This window comes from Phoenix dactylifera, chromosome 11, assembly GCF_051530095.1.
Source record: "Phoenix dactylifera cultivar Ajwa chromosome 11, Ajwa_hap1_PhDact_Kaust_v1.1, whole genome shotgun sequence".
NCBI lineage: Eukaryota > Viridiplantae > Streptophyta > Magnoliopsida > Arecales > Arecaceae > Phoenix > Phoenix dactylifera.
In genome coordinates, this window is record NC_143200.1 from 13,507,959 (window position 1) to 13,524,804 (window position 16,846).

The following is a 16,846-nucleotide window of genomic DNA, read 5'->3' on the forward strand; positions in this document are numbered from 1 at the left end:
TGCTGGCGATAACTTTAAGTTCCATTTTTGCGCTTCATTTATGTAGGAGTTGCAGAAGCCGAGGTAGAAATTTCTCTGGAGTTGGTATTAACTAGGGTAATCTCTTTGGACTTTCCCATGATGATGTCCTTAGTCTTGGTAACAGTTATCCAATCAATCAATTATTTATTCTGGTCCTTTGTCTACTTTTATTTTTCCTGATCTTGCTACTTATCTCTGTATATCTGGTGGTAATTTGATTCACTTGTAAACTTTTATGCTTCAGAGGCCTGGATCATACTCTATTGCTATGTGGTGGTCTATCGGTTGCTGCTGCAGGAATTTCTATACAATAGTTTGAATTTGATTTTCCACTACAACTGTTCATGAAATACTCTTTCCTTATAAACTTATTACTATTGTTTGACTACTAGAATTATTCCGAATTTGTTATTTATAAGATTCACTTCTATTTATTTGCCCCTTTTTCTTCATAGCTATTTATTTGCCCCTTTTTCTTCCTAGCTATTTCGTAGTATTATTTGCTAATCAAATTGGAAAGGGCGGAAATAAAATATAAAAATTTTATGCTTTGCAAGTTGGAAGGTCCATTGTTCTGCAGGCTACTGCTGCAGCCTATTGGAGACTGGACAAGATTTTTGGATCGCTAAATGCCTTTCCTCCTACTCAACTCTGTATACCATTTCTTTTCCTACTCTTCTGTTGGTTGATTTGTTCATTAAATATTGCACTTTATTCTTTTATTGACAGCTTTTGAATTTATATGTTAAGGCCATTTTCTCCAGAAGGTTGTGATGATTCTTGGACCCGGGTTTTGCTATGAAAGGAAAGCGGCTATTTTCTTGACGACGAGGCAATCTTGGATTTGGCATACTTGGCTGTTTGTGGGACTCCGTTTAATTTGGTTCTGGTGGTTATGTTCTATATTGTTTCGATGTGCTCTCTCTCCCTCTTTTCAATTGTTAATGTTCTGGCTTGTGAAATGATCTCTGACATGCTCAATTCATTGGAAATCCTAAACCATTAAGCTTAAAAGGTTGCTATTTAGGATTTATCCGGAGGCTTATTTCGTTAAATGCTAAGACTAGTTCTCTGGTTCTTCATATAAAGAGTTTGGATTATTTTATTGCTTCTATATCTCTCATCCTACTTGGTTGTTGTGCATAAATTTGTGCTGGTTGTTGTTTCGGTTGGCTGCCATTGCTTGCTCCATTTGATGACATGTGAATGATGGTCATCAAGTTCTGGGCAAACTTTTTTTGGGTCTGTTAGTCTTGGTGATGCAATTGGTTGTCCACCCGCTTTAATTTGTTGTTGCCCGCACCACGTTTGTGGAATGCCCCCGCATCTATTTAATGTTGGCATTATGTGGTTCTGTATGCTGTTTTTTGCCACTGTGACTGAGACACATATAACTTTAGTGTTTTCGTGGATGTATTATAGTAATTTCTGCGCGTTTGTTACCTGTTGCTATAAACTTTGAATGATATGATCGACCCTTTCTTGGTAGATGCTGTTTGTAGGTCACTGTTGGTTTGAACTGTGGATGAAATGTTCTGCTAGTTGATTGGTCTTCTAGTCATCGTATCTGGCGTTGATAAATAGTTAATTTTTGAACCAACAATTTTATTTTTTTGGGCTATGGTAATGTGCATTTTGTTGTTTTAATTCAATGTTCAATAAGCATTATTCAGTTGATCTCACCTATGTTCAATCTTCACGTGTTCAATAAGTGGTTCTGTATGCTATTTTTTGCCTTTGTGACTGGGGCACACATATAACTTTAGTGTTTTCATGGATCGATTATAGTAATTTCTATGCTTTTGTTGCTTCTTGCTGTCAACTTTGAATGATATGGTCAGGCCTTTCATGGTGGATGTTGTTTGTAGGTCACTGTTGGTCTAGACTGTGGTTGAAATAGTTTGGTGCTGGAGATTATGTTCTCTTCAGCAGCGATTGAGCGAGCAGCTCCGGAAGGTCTGCTGTTCCGCAGACAATTGAGCAGCAACAATCGTTCGATGGGGGGAGGAGAATAAGAGACACTGTGGGATCTTTTCCCCAGGTCGGCTTCTAGTTCTTTTACTCACGATTTGTTGGTCTTCTCTTTCTTCTTCTCCTTCAACTTGTTGTTGGTCTCCCGGGGGGTTAATTGTTGGGAGTTGTATCCTACGTGTCAATCGTCAGCGTGTTGATATCTTATATTCATTGTTGGGAATTGATTGATAAATTAATAAAGTGTTATTTGGCATTATTCATCATTTCATTGTACATCTTCAAATGATCTCTTATATGATGTTCTTAAGACTTATTTTATGATAAAGAAGGATTTATGTTCTTAAACCTATTTGCGACCAAATGATATGCTGTTAATAGGACAACAGCATTGTCGAGATTAGGTCGTTATGAGACATATACGTTGGTTGTCCTCTTAACCAAGGAGTGTGGAGATACTGATATGTCACACAGGTGAAGTGGAGTACATTTCACTGAACGTGACCAATTCCGGAACGCTCTACTGTCAAGAGATGTTCCGAGTGGATATGGGTGTAAATATCTCTCAGACCTGAGATCACCACAGTGATTAGCAAGCAACTTACTGTACTTTGGTACCGAACTAGCAGAATTTCTAATTCTGGAACGGAAGGTTACTGGGTGCAGTCAAGTACTTGCGAAAACAGTGCGTGAGTCAAGATGGAATTGACCCCTCCGGGAAATAGGAGATAATGCTGTGTTCAATTTAGCAAAATCTTGGCCAGGGCAATCCTTGTGATGAGTCACCGGATTTCTAAAGTTGATCACATAGTGGATGTACTGATTAGAGAGTTGACAGAACTCTGAGGTCATCCTAGCATTAGGAGTCAAAGGGATGATTTATACAGTAACCATAGTCTAGGGTTTCAGAATATTTGCTTCGCATATATTCGGCCTATCCGGACGTCGGATACCATTGCTAGATGGTCACATCGATTAGTGCAAGAAGTCGTTCCTGTACTACCGGCTTAGGTTCGAACCAATGAGGTCACACGCATAGAAGTTTTCTGATTGATCAAGATAGCTGATGGATGATTGAGAATCATTTAGGAATAATTTGGTCAATTTGATTGGCAAATTATCCTATAAAATAATTAAAGTAATTATTGGAGGATTAATTAGTAATTAGATTACTAATAAACTCAATTTGATTGAGTAAATGGACTAAGGATGGGCCAAATTGAATTGGATTTAATTTTGGTTTTGACCTAATTGGATTAGTGGCGCAGGGGTCGACTCGAAGTAAAAATGGGTCGACTCGAGATGGGCTGGGGTCGACTCAAGCTTGGCTGGGGTCGACTCTCTCTCAGAGAATCCAAAGAACGAATTCTTCCCAGGTGGGGTCGACTCGAAGTAAAGAGGGGTCGACTGGAGATGGGTTGGGGACGACTCTCTCAGACAATCCAAAGAACGACTTCTGTTTTTCCAGGTGGGGGGTCGACTCGAGCTCTGAAAGGGTCGACTCGTTGGGGGTATCAGGAGTTCTCTGTCGTCTCAGCCAGGGTTGACCTGCGAAGCTATGGGGTCGACTCGAAGGAGAAGGAGTCGACTCGAGGCGACTTGGAGTCGACTCGAGGCGACTTGGAGTCGACTCGAGATCGGGAAGGTCGACTCCTGAAAATCCTGAAACTCGTGGACGGGCTGAATTCGGAGGATTCGATCCGGACGTGGATTTTCAATGAAAAGTGAAGGGATTTGGATCGTGGGACGTGGGAGAATGGTTAGATGATGATGGAATATCAGCACCATCTATTTCGATCCTATCTCACCTGCATGAACCATCTATTGTTTGAATTTTGAATTCAAACAAGATAAGAACTATCTTGTTACAACCAACACCTTCATGCGCCAACAAGATACCAAATTTCCATTTGAATTTCAAATTCAAATGATCAGATGGCTTAAAAGAAGAGTTCCAATTGTGGCTAAAAAAGAAATGAAATTTTGTGAATGAAATTCAGCCTTCCATCTCGCCCATTTTCATCTTCCTCTGAGTCCATCTCGCCATAGCTGATAGGGATCCCAGATAAGAGCCTTTAGATCAGATCTAAGTCCTCTTCAATCCCTACTAACCATTCCTCCAAGTTCTTCCAAGAAGGCGAACCAAAAGTTGATAGCGTTGGAAAGATCAAAATTCAGCAAAGGAAGATCCTGCGCAAGCTAGCACTTCCGCGGGATTGGATCACTCCAGGAGCTTCGTGTGGATTACTTGTAGAGGCCAGACGAGTGTGTGGCTACGAAGCTCGAGCATCAGATCCGTTACTTTCAGATTTCATAAAGGTATAATCCGTATAAATCTAGGTCGAAAGATATATCTTATAGGTTTCAATCCCCGAGGGTTAAACCTCTTCTGGGGCTCTTCACAGAGTAATCTTCCGAGCCTATTCGATGGGCATTCGAAGATTAGTTGGGTGTTAGATTAGTTGAGTTTAGAACTTAATTAATAATCTCATTTCAGATCTGAAATTAATCGTGCAATGATTTTAGCTTAATCGTTTAAACAATCCCGACATATTGATCATGTATACTTGTAGTGGTACTTTGAAATTTGATTTCTTATGCATATCTGAATTAAAATGTCTACTTCGATTTTTTCGCTGTGAATTTCAAAATTAAAAGAACTACGTATGGCTTGATCTCCCTTGTGAAGGGGGTACGTAGGCAACCCCAACAGGTACAGCCATTATTTTTGAAAAATTCTAAATTTCAACATGCTATCACTACTAGCATCATAGGATCGCTTTCGGTAATGGCCGTGATGTTGTGCTTCTTGTTATCTTGTTCTCTTTGTTTGTTTATGTTTCTTCTCTTTTGCTTTTCTTCTTCTTTGTTTCGCAAACTGGGAGAGCGGCATTGCTTTTGGGTTCTATACAAAGAGGCTGTGATGATTCTTGGATGAGGGTTTTGATGGAGAGAGAATATTTTGATCGCTATTTGTTCAATCTGGATTTGGTATTCTTGGTTGGTGAGATTCTGTCTAATTTGGTTCTGGAGGTTATGTTTATATTGTTTCGATGTGCCATCTCTCCCTCTTTTCAATTGTTAATGTTATAGCATGTGAAATGATCTCTGACATGCTAAATCCATAGGAAATCCTAAACCATTGAGCTTAAATGGTTGCTATATAGGATTTCTTCGGAGGCTTATTTAGCTAGATGCTAAGACTAGTTCTATGGTTCTTCATATAAAGAGTTTGGATTATTTTATTGCTTCTATCTCTCATCCTGCTTGGTTGTTGTAGATAAATTTGTGCTGGTTGTTGTTTTGGTTGGCTGCCATTGCATGCTCCATTTGATGACATGTGAATGATGTTAATCAAATTTTGAGCAAACTTCTTTTAGGTCCGTTAGTCTTGGTGATGCAATTGGTTGTCGTCCTGCTTTAATTTGTTGTCGCAAGCACCACATTTGTGGAATGCCTGAACATCAATTTAAAGTCGGCATTATGTGGTTCTGTATGCTGTTTTTGCCGCTGTGACTGAGACACACATAAAGCTTTAGTGTTTTCATGGATGTATTATAGTAATTTCTGTGCTTTTGTCGCCTCTTCCTGTCATGATATGATCAAGCCTTTCAAGGTGGATAATGTTTGTTGGTCACTGTTGGTCTAAACTCTTAAGCTGTGGATGAAATAGTTTGGTGCTGGCGGTTATGTCGTCTTCGGTAGCGGTAGAGCGAGCAGCTTTTGAATGTCTGCTGTTTCGCAGACATCCGAGCAGCGGCCATGGTTAGAAGGGGGGAGGAGAAGAAGACATTGTGGGATCTTTTTCCTAGGTCGGCTTCTAGTTCTCTTTCTCAAGATTTGCTGGTATTCTATTTCTTCTCCTCCTACTTGTTCTTGGTCTCCCGGGTGGATAATTGTCGCGATGTTGTGCTTCTTGTTATCTTTTTCTCTTTGTTTATGTGCCTTCTCTTTTGCTTTTCTTATTCTTCTTTGTTTCCCAAATTGGGAGAGCGGCGCTGCTTTTGGGTTCTTTACAAGGAGGCTATGATGATTCTTGCTCGAGGGTTTTGCTACAATTGAGAGGAAAGCAGTTATTCTCTTGACGGCAAGGCAATCTTGCAGGCAACTATTTGCAGCCATTTTGATTTATTAGTTGCAGATCAATCGGTGAATCAGAACCCCCCTCTCCATCTTCCCCTTCCCTGCTTTCAAATTGCTGGGATTTTTGTTTTCAATATTCTTTTTACGGTTGTGTTTCCGAGAGATTTTAAAGTAGATTTAGGTGGAGAGTGTAGGAAGTGGGGAGATCTTGGTCAAAGTCTCTCTCCCTCTCTCCCTTTTCTTCAGTATATCTTCAAAAGTTTTGAACTTGGTTCAGATATTTTATTTTGTCAACTTTGCTTTAAGTTCTCTCTGGACTTGAATAATAGTGAGATAATATTTTGATCGGTGTTTGTTCAATCTAGATTTGGTATTCTTGGTTGTTGGTGGGACTCCATCTAATTTGGTTCTGGAGGTTATGTTCTATATTGTTTCGATGTGCTTTCTCTCCCTTTTTTCAATTGTTGACGTTCTGGCATGTGAAATGATCTCTGACATTCTAAATCCATGGGAAATTCTAAACCATTGAGCTTAAAAGGTTGCTATATAGGATTTCTTTGGATGCTTATTTCGTTAAATGCTATGACTAGTTCTCTAGTTCTGCATAGAAAGAGTTTGGATATTTTATTGCTTCTATATCTCTCGTCCTGCTTGGTTGTTGTACATAAATTTATGCTGGTTGTTGTTTCGGTTGGCTGCCATTGCTTGCTCCGTTTGATGACACGTAATTGATGGTCATCAAATTTTGAGCAAACTTTTTTTGGGTCCGGTAGTCTTGGTGATGCAATTGGTTGTCCACCTGCTTTAATATGTTGTTGCACGCACCACATTTGTGGAATGCCCGAACATCTATTTAATGTTGGCATTATGTGGTTCTGTATGCTGTTTTTTGCCGCTGTGATTGAGACACATATAACTTTAGTATTTTCATGGATGGATTATGGTAATTTCTTTGCGTTTGTTACCTCTTGCTGTCAACTTTGAATGATATGATCAACCCTTTTTTGGTAGATGCTGTCTGTAGGTCCCTGTTGGTCTAAACTGTGGATGAAATGGTCTGCTAGTTGATTGCACTCTCTGCCATTGTATTTGTCTTTGATAAATTGTTAATTTTCGGACCAACAAATTTTTTTTTTGGGGCTATGATAATGTGCATTTTGTTGTTTTAATTCATTTTCGATAAGCATTATTCATTTGATCTCACCTAAGTTCAATCTTCACGTGATGCTACAGGCCTTAAAGCATTCACGTCATAAGTTATATTAATTGCAGTTGTGTTCAAAGTATTTCCGTTCCCTTTTTTGTTTTTATCATATCCTGACATATGTCACGCCCCGGACCCGGATCCGTGACATGGCCGTGCTATTGCCGACCACCGCCCACAATAGCACGAAGCCTCATACATGGGTAACAGGGTAGTCAAACTTGTCAAACTGTCATATATTTAAAATATTTGCTGTGTATAGTATAAGGTAGTACAGGGTATTTCTTCTTCCATCTCTGTGCCAGAGTCTTTTTTCCTCTGTTTTACTATTGAAACAGAGGGGAGAAACATTCCACAGAGGAACTTTCCCTCTTTTTATTTTCTTTAAACCCATTTAAGTAAATCAGGTCATACCTTGCTCTAGGGTTCGGCTTCTCTGGTACAGTACTCGAGAGGGCTAAGGAATAAGAGGGTATGGTAACTCCTAAGTTAAGAAACTGAGAGTTTAAATAAACTCTGCTTAGGAGGTGACCCTTGGAGACGCGGCACGCTCTCCTTCCTCCTTGCTCCGGAAGCCTACAGATGCCCTTTCCCTCAGGCCAGCTGGGCTTGTTCTTTCAACCTGGGTGAGGTGGCAGACTCCCATTTTGCATGGATGAGGGCCCAACAGCTGGTCTTCCCCCCTATTGGCCAGCGGGGGCCTGTCACTTCAGTCCTCAGGCGTGAGGTGAGGGTTGCCATCCATGGGCCCAATACGGCCCCATTAACGACCGAGCCCAAATACCCTTAAACTGGGCCTCAGAAGTATTGGGCCCAGTTAGTATCAGGCCCGGATGTTACATTCTTTCCCTCTTAAATAAATTTCATCCTCGAAATTAATCATACCTCTATTCTTAGGTATGCAGTGTAATTCTCTAGAAAAACTAACTGAAATAAAGAAATGTGCATGGCCAGAATCAAACAAAATCCATGGGAAATCCCAAACCATTGAGCTTAAAAGGTTGCTATATAGAATTTCTTTGGAGGCTTATTTCGTCAGATGCTAAGACTATTTATCTGGTTCTTCATATAAAGAGTTTGGATTATTTTATTGCTTCTATATCTCTCATCTTGCTTGGTTGTTGTACATAGATTTGTGCTGGTTGTTGTCTTAGTTCGCTACCATTGCTTGCTCCATTTGATGACATGTGAACGATGGTCATCAAATTTTGAGCAAACTTTTTTTTGGTTCCATTAGCCTTGGTGATTCAATTGGTTCTGGAGGTTATGTTCTATATTGTTTCATTGTGCTCTCTCTCCCTCTTTTCAATTGTTGACGTTCTGGCATGTGAAATGATCTCTGACATTCTAAATCCACGGGAAATTCAAAACCATTGAGCTTAAAAGGTTGCAATATAGGATTTCTTCGGATGCTTATTTCGTTAAATGCTAGGACTAGTTCTCTAGTTTTTCATAGAAAGAGTTTGGATTATTTTATTGCTTCTATATCTCTCGTCCTGCTTGGTTGTTGTACATGAATTTATGCTGGTGGTTGTTTCGGTTGGCTGCCATTGCTTGCTCCGTTTGGTGGCACGTAATTGATGGTCATCAAATTTTGAGCAAACTTTTTTTGGGTCCGGTAGTCTTGGTGATGCAATTGGTTGTCCACCTGCTTTAATATGTTGTTGCACGCACCACGTTTGTGGAATGCCCGAACATCTATTTAATGTAGGCATTTTGTGGTTTTGTATGCTGTTTTTTGCCGCTGTGATTGAGACACATAACTTTAGTATTTTCATGGATGGATTATGGTAATTTCTTTGCATTTGTTACCTCTTGCTGTCAACTTTGAATGGCATGATCAACCCTTTTTTGGTAGATGCTGTCTGTAGGTCCTTGTTGGTCTAAACTGTAGATGAAATGGTCTGCTAGTTGATTGCACTCCCCGCCATTGTATTCGTCTTTGATAAATAGTTAATTTTCGGACTAACAAATTTTTTTTTTTTTGGGCTATGATAATGTGCATTTTGTTGTTTTAATTCAATGTTCAATAAGCATTATTCATTTGATCTCACCTAAGTTCAATCTTCACGTGATGCTACAGGCCTTAAAGCATTCACGTCATAAGTTATATTAATTGCAGGTGTGTTCAAAGTATTTCTGTTCCCTTTTTTATTTTTATCATATCCACAACTGAAGTGACATATGTCACGCCCCGGACACGATCCGCGACACGGCCGTGCTATTGCCGACTACCGCCCACAATAGCACGAGCAGTACAACCTTCAAGAAATCCCTCCTTCCTCTCCTAGGGCTTCAGAGGTTCAGCTCCTTCAACCTTCGGCTCTAGGGTTCGGCTTCTCTGGTACAGTACTCTAGAGGGCTAAGGAATAAGAGGGTATATTAACTCTTAAGTTAAGAAACTGAGAGTTTAAATAAACTCTGCTTAGGAGGTGACCCTTGGAGAGGTGGCACCCTCTCCTTCCTCCTTGCTTCCGAAGCCTACAGCTGCGCTTTCCCTCTGGCCCGCTGGGCTTGTCCTTTCAACCTGGGTGAGAGGTGGCAGACTCCCATTTTGCATGGATGAGGGCCCAACAGCTGGCCTTCCCCCCACTGGCCAGCTGGGGCCCGTCACTTCAGTCCTCAGGCGTGAGGCGAGGGTTGCCATCCATGGGCCCAATACGGCCCCATTAACGACCTGGCGCAAATACCCTTAAACTGGGCCTCAAAAGTATTGAGCCTAGTTAGTATCGGGCCCGGACATTTATTCTTTCCCTCTTAAATAATTTCATCCTCGAAATTAATCATGCCTCAATTTTTAGGTATGCAGTGTAATTCTCTAGAAAAACTGACTGAAATAAAGAAATGTGAATAGCCAGAATCAAACAAAATCCATGGTAAATCCTAAACCATTAAGCTTAAAAGGTTGCTATATAGAATTTCTTTGGAGGCTTATTTCGTCAGATGCTAAGACTATTTCTCTGGTTCTTCATATAAAGAGTTTGGATTATTTTATTGCTTCTATATCTCTCATCTTGCTTGGTTGTTGTACATAGATTTGTGCTGGTTGTTGTCTCAGTTCGCTGCCATTGCTTGCTCCATTTGATGACATGTGAACGATGGTCATCAAATTCTGAGCAAACTTTTTTTGGTTCCGTTAGCCTTGGTGATTCAATTGGTTGTCCACCTGCTTTAATTTGTTGTTGCTCGCACCACGTTTGTAGAATGCCCCAACATCTATTTGATGTTGGCATTATGGGGTTATGTATGCTATTTTTTGCCTTTGTGATTGAGACACATATAACTTTAGTGTTTTCATGGATCGATTATAGTAATTTCTATGCTTTTGTTGCCTCTTGCTGTGAACTTTGAATGATATGATCAAGCCTTTCATGGTGGATGCTGTTTGTAGGTCACTGTTGGTCTAGACTATGGATGAAATAGTTTGGTCATCTCATGGTCATCTCATCTTATAGGGGCTAGATTCGTGATTTTCTGTGGAAATTGTCGATAAATCCTAACCATTGATGTCTCTTTAGCAGGCATATCTGATCGGTGGAACAGCATGCTCAGGTCGAAAAACTGTCCGATTGCAGTATTTCTTGAAGTTTGTAAGTATATTTTGATTTATTTGCCAACAATTTGTCAGAGTATTACTTTTATTGCTTAAGGCTGTGATTTCTTGAATCAGATTAACTTTTTGGTCTGTTACTGACGTTCAACAAGCATCAATAGTGCTGGACACCAATTTTTAGACTGGTATACTAGATGAAATTATCCATTTGTTGCTGACCTGTTCTGACCAGATCTTGATTTGAAAGCATTGGTAGGTTGTGAGTTGAGAGGGAACCCTCTTGAGTAATATTCGGATTTGCAGTAAACCTTATTTATTTGTTGCAATAGACCTGTTTATCTAATGCTGGAGATTATGTGAACTTGTCATGTAAGACATAAGGTTCAAAATGGTATTTATAATGGTTCCAAGAATTAGGAGCATGGGCGGGCATACAATGTGACGGATAATCGCCTTCTCAAAGAGCTGGTTCTTTTATGTTGGTAAACAAGGCTCAACCTTCCACCTCTTCTTTCTCCTAGCTTTCTACTTGAGAGAGGAGGTGAGCATCTATAGTGATTTCTCAGTTACCCTTCAAGCATTGTTTCTTCTCCTTTTCTTCTTCGCTTTATTGTGTATGGATGTATTTATGTATGAATATTCATGCAACAAGGGGTGACTTCTAAAATTGTTCCTCTCTTCTTTGCATGCCATCTTCTCTAGCAATAGGCGAGACATATATGGAAGGTCTACTACATTGCTGGCACCCGATCTGCATTCATTGTAAGTTGGAGAGGTCATCACCAGAGGAGAAGAGGTGCAGGGATCTTCTCCTCTTTTTTGCGTGCATGTATATTAATGAGATGATGGGCAAGTTGTGAAATTACTCCTCTTCTTTGCGTGTCAACTTCTCTAGCAATAGGCGAGGAACTTCTGCAAGTGGTGAATTTGAGCCTCTTCTTCCTTTTCCCTTTTTGCCTTTCAATTTCTTGTTTTTTGAAGATTATATTTTTGTAGCACTTTTTTAATTACATAACTGTAATTAAATTTTTTTTGATGTAATTTTTCGGTTGTTCCTGAAGAATTCATTGGATTTGGAGGCTGATGGTAGTTTCAAGATAAAGATGGTATCGATAAAGGTACGATTTTGACTTTGAGAACCCAAATTCTCAAAGTTTCTATTTTGCTTGTCAAAAATCAGGAGTTGTTTGCTCAATACTCGAATGTGTCACATTTTTACATTTTCTCCTTGACAAAATCCCGACCATAAATACATGGGCTCTTTTACATGAACTGCTAGTTTATGTGTGAATCTTATTGTGCTTTTTTTTTCTGCAATTCTTTTACGTCTCTTGTTATAAAGTTATCTGAAATGCCTGCTTCACCATTGGATAACTTTTTCTCCCATTTGTTGCGATTGGCTAATTAAGTTAATATGTTTTTTCATTTTTATTTCTGCTCTCATTTAATTTGGGAAGCTGTGGTGTTTTTCTAACATTTACATCCTTGTTTTCTATAAATCATGACAGTGACACTTCTACTTTTGCTCCCATTTTTATGTGCTGTGTATGTTGCTTAATATTTTATTTGACAAATGTGGTTGGTTCTCTTAGTACACTTTCAAATAGTATCATATGCAATTCCCATGAGATAATGACATGATCTTCTGAAAATGCATTTGCATAATCTCAGAACCGAACTATTAGACTAATCCCTGTATAGCTCCTATGCCTTTTTATATTAGATCAAGTTCAGAACCAGAAGAATTTCTCTTTGTTTTGTCTGCTGGCCATCAGTTATGGTTATATCCTTGTGACATACTGTGTGGTAATTCCAATCCTTCAATCATTTAATCATTTTTTGTTAACCTTGTTGGTGACATTGATCTGCATGACTTTCCATTGGCTTGGAAAACATTTCTGCATGTTGTTTTGGATACTTTACCATTTCTTTTTCAACCTCTCTTTCTCTTTAATTTTCATGATTTCATGCCTGAGCATGTTTGTTAATGTATTACGTGCGGGCGGGGCTTGGTGCAATGGTAAGGTTGCTCCATTTGACCTGTGCATCATGTATTCGAAACACCTCAGATGCTAAGTGGCAGAAACCTTGGGGATGCCTTTTTTTGTTTTCTTGAATGTATTATGTATCATAAAGGTAAGGCTTGTGATATGTCGGGATGATTATATTCTATTAAGTTGTGAATGATTGTTTTATGATTATTATTTTTTAGGATGTAGTCTTATCTTCTAAAGTTCAAATGGACCAACAATTAGCATATCTGGTTGACTCGGTGATTTATTTTTCGAACTGAGGTTGGCTCGTTACAAAGCCAAATATTGTGTATTCTAGGTAAATTGTCAGTTTTGGTTTCTTAGGACTCACTTCTCGTAGGCTAAACGTGATTCCTTTTTTGGCTTCCAAAAAGGCTCCATTTATTTTTATACAAGAATTGACTTGTGTCTGGCCTGTAGTGGATATAGCTTTGTGTTCTTTATTATTGGAAGCCATCTTTTCTTTTCTTTTTCTTTTTTCTAACATTTTTTAATATTTTTTTCTTTTTTTAATAAAAAATGTTGTCTTCTTGCACCTTCCATGCTAGACCTAATGATTTCTATTGAACACAGATAATTCCTTGACCTGTACGTGGTTTGACGGCCATACTCTTTCCGGTTCCCTTTAGATGAGATGAAGTTTCTTGATTCCACCTAGTTTGAGACTAAGTTTGTTTAATTTATTTACATAAATAGTACACTTGTATTGCGTTCAGATGATAATGTACTTGCTTGAGTTTCTATTGTCCGCCGGCCTTTGTAGTTTAGGTAATTATGGATAGCCACTCTCTTTGCCAGCTATCCCTTTTTAACCACAACTTTTATGTTGATTATACACTTTGCATTCCGCTTTATTCATGGTAAATCTACTTCATCAGTTTTTGTGGCTCGGACCTTCAAACTGCATCATCCTAGAATTTTACCAAACTCATAAAAATTGTTCAAGTATATTCGTGTCTGCTGTTGTCTTACTTATCTATTTATCTTCCGAGCTTGCAGCAGCTAAAGTCCGAACCTTTTGGTTGATGATGACATCTTTACTCCTTTCTTTGATAGCCTTTAAATGAAATATTACAGCTCCTAGTCATCTTATCTTATAGGGGCTTGATTCGTGATTTTCTGTGGAAGCTGTCCTCGATAAATCCTAACCATTGATGTCTCTTTAGCAAGCATATCTGATTGGTGGAACAGCGTGCTCAGGTCGAAAAATTTTCTGATCGCATTATTTCTTGAAGTATATAAGTATATTTTGGTTTATTTGCCAACAATTTGTCATAGTATTACTTTTATTGCTTTAGGCTGTGATTTCTGGAATCAAATTAGCTTTTTGGTCTATTATTGACGTTCAACAAGCATCAATAGTCTTGGACACCAATTTTTGGACTGGTATACTAGATTAAATTATCCATGTGTTGCTGACCTGTTCTGGCCAGATCTTGATTTGAAAGCATTGGTAGCTTGCGGGTTGGGAGGGAACCCTCTTGGTTCACGTATCCAAAAGCTCCAAAAAAATTTGGAACCGGTACGGGCCGATACAGTTAGCCGGTTCGGGCCGGTACGGGTTTTTAACACCGAACCAGACCGTTCGGAGCCAGTATCGGTTCGGTACGGGCTGAACCGGCCGGTACAGCATTCCTTGCTTTTTTTGTTTATATGGATGCATTTTTGCAGGAATATTGATGCAACAAGGGTTGACTTCTAAATTTGTTCTCTTCTTTGCATGCCACCTTCTCTGGCAATAGGTGAGGCATTTTTGGAAGGTCTACTACACTGCTGACAACCAATCTGCATTCATTGTAAGTTGGAGAGGTCATCACCCGAGGAGAGGAGGAGCGGGGATCTTCTCCTCTTTTTTGTGTGTATGTATGTATATTGATGAGTTGATGGGTGACTTGTAAAATTGCTCTTTTCTTCTTTGCATGTCAGCTTCTCTAGCAATTGGCGGGGAACATCTGGAAGTGGCGAATTTGAGCCTCTGTTTCCTTTTCCCATTTTGCCTTCTAATTTCTTGTTTTTTGAAGATTATATTTTTTTTAAGGCTTCTTTAATTACAAAACTGTAATTAAATTTCTTCTGATGTGTTTTTTCTGCTGTTCCTGAAGAATTCATATGATTTGGAGGCTGATGATAGTTTCGAGATAAAGATGGTATCAATAAAGGTACGATTTTGACTTCGAGAACCGACATTCTCAAAGTTCGTGTTTTGCTTGTCAGAAATCAGGAGTTGTTTGCTCAATACTAGAATGTGTCGCATATTTACATTTTCTCCACAAAATCCCGACCATAAATAGATGGGCTCTTTTACATGAACTACCAGTTTGTGTGAATCTTATTGTGCTATATTTTTCTGCAATTCTTTTATGTCTCTTGTTATTAAGTTAGCTGAAATGCCTGCTTCACCATTGGATAACTTTTCTCCTAATTGTTGCGATTGGCTAATTAATTTAATTTGTTTTTTCATTTTTATTTCTGCTCTCATTTAATTTGGGATGCTCTGGTGTTTTTTGACATTTACATCCTTGTTTTCTATACATCATGACAGTGACACCTCTACTTTTGTTTTGGTTTTTATGTGCTGTGTATGTTGCTTAATCTTTTATTTGACAAAAGTGATGGGTTCTTTTAGTACAACTTTCAAATCATATCATATGCAGTTGCCATGAGATAATGACATGATCTTCTGAAAATGCTTTTACATAATCTTAGAACTATTAGACTAATCCCTGTATAGCTCCTATCCCTTTTTATATTAGATCAAGTTTCGAATCGGAAGAATTTCTCATTGTTTTGTCTGCTGGCCATCAGTTATGGTTATATCCTTGTGACATACCGTGTGGTAATTCCAATCCTTTAATCTTTTTTTATTAACCTTGTTGGTTACAATGAATCTGCATGACTTTCCATTTGCTTGGAAACTTTAATTTTCATGTTTTCATGCCTGAGTTTGTATTGTAATTTTAGTATGTTTGTTAATGTATTTTATGTGGGCGGGGCTTGGTGCAGTGGTAAGGTTGCTCCATTTTGACCTGTGCATATTATGTGTTCGAACCACCTCTCGAGATCCTGTGGGGCAGAAACCTTGGGACGCCTTTTTTTTTCTTTTGAATGTATTATGTCTAATAAGGGTGAGATTTGTGATATCTTGTAATGATTGTATTCTATTAAGTTGTGAATGATTGTTTTATCCTTATCATTTTGTAGGGTGTAGCCATATCTGCTGAAGTTCAAATGGACCAACAATAAGCATATGTTGGTTGACTCTGATTTATTTTTGGATCTGAGATTGACTTGGTACAAAGCCAAATATCGTGTATTCTAGGTAAATTTTCTGTTTTGATTTCTTAGTACTCACTTCTCAGCTATTGTTGGACCCTATGCTGCAGCAAAAGTCCGAACTTTTTGGGTGAAGATGACAGCATCTTTACTCATTCCTGTGTTATCCTTCAAATGAACTATTTCTACTCCTGGTCATCTCATTTTATAGGGGCTAGATTCGTGATTTTCTGTGGAAGCTGTCCTTGATAAATCCTAACCATTGATGTCTCTTAAGCAAGCATATCTAATTGGTGGAACAACATGCAAAGGTCGAAAAACTGTCCGATCGCAGTATTTCTTTAAGTACGTAAGTATATTTTGATTTATTTTCCAACAATTTGCCTTACTATTACCTTTATTGCTTATGGCTGTGCTTTCTTCAATCAGATTGGCTTTTTGATCTGTTCTTGATGTTCAACAAGCATCAGTAGAGCTAGTCATATTTTAGATTGGTATACTAGATTAAGTTATTCATGTGTTGCTGACCGGTTCTGACCATATCTTGATTTGAAAGTACTGGTAGGTTGTGAGCTGGGAGGGAACCCTCTTGAGTCATATTCAGATTTGCGGTAAACCTTATTTATTTATTGCAGTAGACCTGATTATCTAATGCTCGAGATTTTGTGAGCTTGTCATGCAAGACATAAGCTTCAAAATGGCTTTTAT